At 38.7% G+C, this 5,672-nt stretch overlaps 1 long non-coding RNA gene across 1 annotated transcript; it reads right to left on the bottom strand.

The window, feature by feature from the left end:
• Positions 1 to 2,549: 2,549 nt before the first annotated feature.
• On the bottom strand, positions 2,550 to 4,780 carry LOC123147530 (uncharacterized). The gene is made up of 3 exons (XR_006473249.1): positions 4,648 to 4,780; positions 4,091 to 4,218; positions 2,550 to 3,114 (listed from the first exon to the last, which is right to left on the bottom strand). It is a non-coding gene; the product is annotated as an uncharacterized lncRNA (long non-coding RNA).
• Positions 4,781 to 5,672: the final 892 nt, after the last annotated feature.

Below are 5,672 nucleotides of genomic sequence, written 5' to 3' on the forward strand. Positions count from 1 at the left end.
TCTCCCGGCGGAGTGCGACTGGTGCCACGACAATCGAGGTTTGTGCGACATGCCTCACCTGGACAATGATCGGCGCTTCAGCATTAAGCTCGAGGAGACCTTCGAAGTTGAAACGGTACACAACGACGACAAGTGTTATTTTCATAATTAAGCATGACTTCAACTATTTCAATGTGTAATTTTCATCTTTTACAATTCGAGTATAGCTTATCCCATGCCATGCAAGACGCTATGTCTTGGAGAGGATGGATTTTGAAGACCATGAAATTTCTGAAACAAAGAAAATTCACCTAGGGACTCATCACGATGTGGACTTTGAAGTAAATCTATATGAGAGCGTAACCCATTTTGGTTGCAAAAATTGGGAAGCATTTTGCAAAATGTATGGTTTTGATGAGGGTATGCTTATCACCATGGATCTTGGTAATCCTGACATCAACCAAGAGAATATGGACATTTGGGTCCTTGTTGATACGCCTCCAGTTCTACCGCTATGTGAGTTTCTCAAACATAGTTATTAGCTAATTTATATTGTTTATTTCAAAATAGTTGACAACTTATTTCCATTGACAACTTATTTTTATTGTTCAAAGAATGTGCGGGAGATGGTAGACAATACCCACTACACCGATGGCTCCGAATTAACAACTTACAAGGAGAAAAATCATCTGGTCGGATTTTGTACTGACATTGAGAATTACACTATCCACAATCAAACTCCTCAACATTTTGGTAAATACGTGCCACTAGTGCATGTGTTCAACTACGGTAACTACCATGGAGATACCCTGGTAAGATTTTTACTATTACGACATCCGTGCATCTTTTGCATACTTTAAAACTAGTACATCATTGCTAACTATGAAGTTATTACTATGTTTTCAACAGATAATCCCAGAGAATTGTGTGCCTCATATGATGTATCAGAAAGGTAGTGTTAATGTTTTGAACATACAGCCAGGTCGTCCTACGAATCTCAACTGTCCATACGAGATTTCTAAAAGAAGTGGAGACATGAAAATCAAAGGATGAAAAAAATGTATGGACAGTCGTAAGGAGCTTCTTGGAGGCAAAAGGAAGCGAAGCGCAAGAATTGGAGACAGGATGTCCTCCATTCTCCATAATGGAGAGTCAGGGTCTATATTGTTTTATGCTATTTTAGCTTAAATAGGGTATTTAGGTCCTGCCTAATACTGATGATCATGTGCTAAGAACAATTAAGTAGGGTTGGTTTGATGACTATCAAGATGATGATCGTATGACTTGTTATGAATAACGAGTAGAAGTTGTATGATGATGATTTGTAGGACTTCTTAGGATTAGTATTACTTCCGACAAACTCGATACTCGCGGTCTCGAGACTTGTAATGTTTTATCTTTGTTCGGTCTTTTGAATTCGCAGACTAATATGATGAATTGTATTCGGAGACTAATCTTCTATTGTATTCGATGAATCTGCTGTTGCTGTGTGCTACTGTCTATATTCAGTCAAATAATATATTTTGTAACCTGTGCAAAAATCAGAAAAGTAAAAAAAAATAAAACCTAATATTCATACTAATGGCGCATCACTACAGAGTGCGCCATTAGTGTGCCAAAGCACATGGTTAAATATGGCCCTGGGAGGCATACTAATGACGCATGGAGTTATATACTAATGACGCACTGGGTGGTGCGCCATTAGTAATAAATACTAGTGGCGTGATACTAATGGCGCATCAGTGATGCGCCATTAGTAGGCAAAACTGGTGCGCCATTAGTAGGCCTTTTCCTAGTAGTGTTGGAATCTAACGGTTAATTGATTTTGTTTATCTGGATTAATTGAGGCATATTTTTATTTTGCGGGCAATCAACCGGACTGTGGATTCTTTTCCTTTTTATAGTTGGATTTGTTTTGGTATTTTATTATCAACAGAATTTTTAATGGACGCTTTCCTTCTTTATTTGTGGGAACAGATGGATGCTTTCCTTGTTTTCCTTACGTGAGGATTTTCTTGTTTGTCTGTTATTTTTTTTCAGTGGCAATCAGCCGGATCGTCGATTTGTTTCCTTTCTATAGATAGATTTGTTTTGGTACTTTATCGTTTGCGTTTGAAATGGCAGATTTCCTTCCTAATTTGTGGGCACGGGTGGAGTTTTTTTTTACATGAGGAATTTTTACGTGAGGATTTCCTTGTTTGTTTCTTTTTTACGTGAGTCTTTTTTTAGTGGAGTTTTTTTCTTGTTTAAATGGCAGCTTTCCTTCCTAATTTCTGCGCATGGGTGGAGTTTTTTTACGTGAAGGTTTTTTTTTTCTGCGGGTGGAGTTTGTTTGTTTCGTTTGATTATAAGTTGGACGTGTCAGGTCCGGTTTTCATAGGACTAGTGGTTGGGGCGCGCCCTGGCGCGCCGCTTGAGTTGGAGCTGGGCGGTGCCAGGTAGGACGCGCCCTTTCCACCGTCATATCTGTACTAATGAGCCTATGTTATGTTTGTGTCAAGAAACTGGTATTTGAAACAGAGCAAAGCAGCAAAAATTAACAGATATACATCAGTCGCATTATAGACATAAACAGATACAGTTAGACCTGATGAGTAGCAATTTTAGAGGTTACATGCACGACAGCATATATGCTAGCTTCCAAAAGCAACACATTGCAGGTACAAAAGCAGAGTCAAGGTTCAACACATCATAAATTATACTCAAGAGGTTCGCACAAAAATAGATTATATTCATACGTCCATTGTGCGTCTAGAGCCGATGCACGGTGAGGGTGAGGAGGCGCCTTGCGATGGGAGATGTCTCCTTCACGGATGTTTGCGTGGTGGCGAAACTATGACTAATTGGTGGTGATGGTTGCCCTCGTCAGTTCCTAGCATGATGCGACAATCGCATATAATATCAATCTTGAACATTGCATCCACAATTAATCATGCTAACAAACATCGATACCTGATCATCGGGTAATTTTTCAGCAACAATAATTCAAGACTGAGTATAGAAAATACGTAAGTTTTAGACGCATGACATATCAAATAGATGATCCGACGGATTACATTCTAACCTGAACTTCTTCAGCATCCACATCGGAGAGGGCACTCGTCACCTAACCATCTCCCCATCATTTGAAACTACCTATGAATGATAAAGAAAGTAAAGAACCATACACATTATCATTTCTTGTGTTTGGATCAAGGGAAAATTGAACAAGAGCGCGAACGCATGACATCACAGGATAAGTCAAGATTTATTATATCTTTTCCCTGATTTCCCAAAAAAGTAGTGAACACATCACGTGATAGTGACTGATACAAGCACTAACCAGCATTCAGGAATTTAATATAAACTCAGATCTCCCAATATATAAGATTGGAGCATTCTCACATGACTGAATATATTAGTAAATGGAAATGATATTTTTATGTTAGAAATGCTACACCTACTTAGAAGGACAACATCAGTAGTAAGGAAATCAAAAATTAGGGTGGCATAATAGGAACCCTTGGATGTGTCTGCATGGATGATCAGAAGTTACCTTATGAGCTAAAAAAGGCCAAGATAGATACTTTTCAGCGATTTACTTTTATTTAAAATGCAATAGTTAGGTTCATTTTTCTAACATAAAGCCAACAATGCAAAGGTGCATGGCAGAATAAGCTACAGATAGTACAAAACTAAATAGCCACGCACTCTGGAACAGAGCGATCGTGTCGACACTCTGCTGCGCCGTCGAGCAACAGATCGATCATGCACAACACACTCCTCACCAGGATCAGTTGAATTTATGTCGCTCTGAATGAATTACAAGGCCACATACCAACAATGACAACAACTATGATTAACCCAGAGCAAAGCCAACAAGTAAAACTCTAAGCAAAGAAAAATCAACAAGGAATGTGAAGGAAACCGGACGAATGTGCAATGCGTACAAGTCCTGACAAACCAAAAGACAATTTTAGATCTGGTCATCGGTGAAGCATAAGCAGGAACACATGACGAGCGGCAATCCATTCACATAATAAACCAGCCAAAAACATGGAGTGTTTTCTTATCAGCAAGCGCAATTTAAAAACTATATCATTAGTCAATCACTCAATCCTCAAATTTTCACCTCAACTCTGATGTCCGCATCTCTTTAATTGATTATCCATGTTGTATGGCATTAGGAAAACCTTCTTCCATGATAACAACAGGCTCATTAACTATCAAGTCCAACAGTTTTTCGCACACCAAACCACCCTGAAAACAGTTAAATGGATTGATCAGATAGATCGTTATACTTCACTCAGATATACGAATCATAGGGACAACTTAGTGCTACAGCTTAATCATGTGTAATGTAGTCACTATCGATCATCAGTTCTTTACGAAAAGGCATCAGAAAGACAAAAATTAAGCTTTTCAATGTTTATTTAAGCACAATGGTTCAAATGATACTTTATGGAACAAATATAGACGCACACAAAAAGAGCCAAACATTTATGTTTGAAAAGCTAGCCTCGCATACTTAGAAGATTTTTAGGTAGAATGAACAATTTATCATTATTAAGAGTGCTAGTTTCAGGTATTATATAGGTGATAATAATTTCATGATTACGGCGATTTTAAGAGAGGCCTCTGACCTACATCATATATTAAACTTGAAGATCATGGGTATAATACAAATACCTGGCGAAGGAGGAAGAAGCAAAGAAGGGCCCGCCATTGCAGGCCTCCTGAGAGGAAACTGGGGCGCTGCCAGGTATGGACACGCCCCTTCCACTTTCTTATTTGTAACACAGGGTGTTATTTTCATCACACTCAAAGTACATGCATGTTGAGTATTGGGTCGTGCAAGTTCCTAGCTGCAATTTTAAGATAGAGTTGTGCAAAAACAACACACTCAGAGAATGTATTCTTAAGAGTTACATGAACGATTATGGTGGTTCAAAAGCAATGGATGGCACATGGCAGTGTCCAAAAGTAAAGGCATACTTCCTCGTGTCTTAAGGCAGCCTTAAAATGCCTTACAGAGATACAAATATATTCAGCCCCTGCAGCATGATCGCAGCCGGCCTAGTTGCTTGCATGGTACCTTGTGCACCTGTCAAATGTATGAAGATTAATACAACTATAAACATGTAAGAACTCCCTATGTGGTTAGATATACATAGAGAAGACCGTTGGCTTGAAGAAAATAATTAATCTGTAGATAAGACTTAGCACACAATAACCTCTTGACTGATTTGAGAACATGAGCTGAGATGTATCGATTCAAGTAAGAGTTGGCTACGTAGCAAAATGGCCAGGTTAATTTGGGGAGGGATTCTCAGTTATTAGTATCAAATAGAGAATATCAAGAAGTTAAGATCAACCTTCTGAACAAGAAGTTAAGGCAATATTTATGTTTGAGATGCCTTGCTTCGTCGCTATGTCCGCTCTTGGCTCGGGAGGTGGTGGTAAAGAATCTCTGAGATAGTTAGACTCCCAACACACAACCATTAACTAACCCCCTAGCTAATTAGACTCTGACACACAATCATAGCAACCACATATGGGCTCTGATTACACAACCAAGTGTGTTAGTATGGCAGAAAGCAAGAAGTGTGATTGTGGCCATTTTCGACATCTCTAGCATATTCTACTAGTATGAGCACAATATATTTTATAGTTCTCAGCATAAGCAGATTCTATTATTTATTTTATTTTTTATA

This window comes from Triticum aestivum, chromosome 7A (assembly GCF_018294505.1).
Source record: "Triticum aestivum cultivar Chinese Spring chromosome 7A, IWGSC CS RefSeq v2.1, whole genome shotgun sequence".
NCBI lineage: Eukaryota > Viridiplantae > Streptophyta > Magnoliopsida > Poales > Poaceae > Triticum > Triticum aestivum.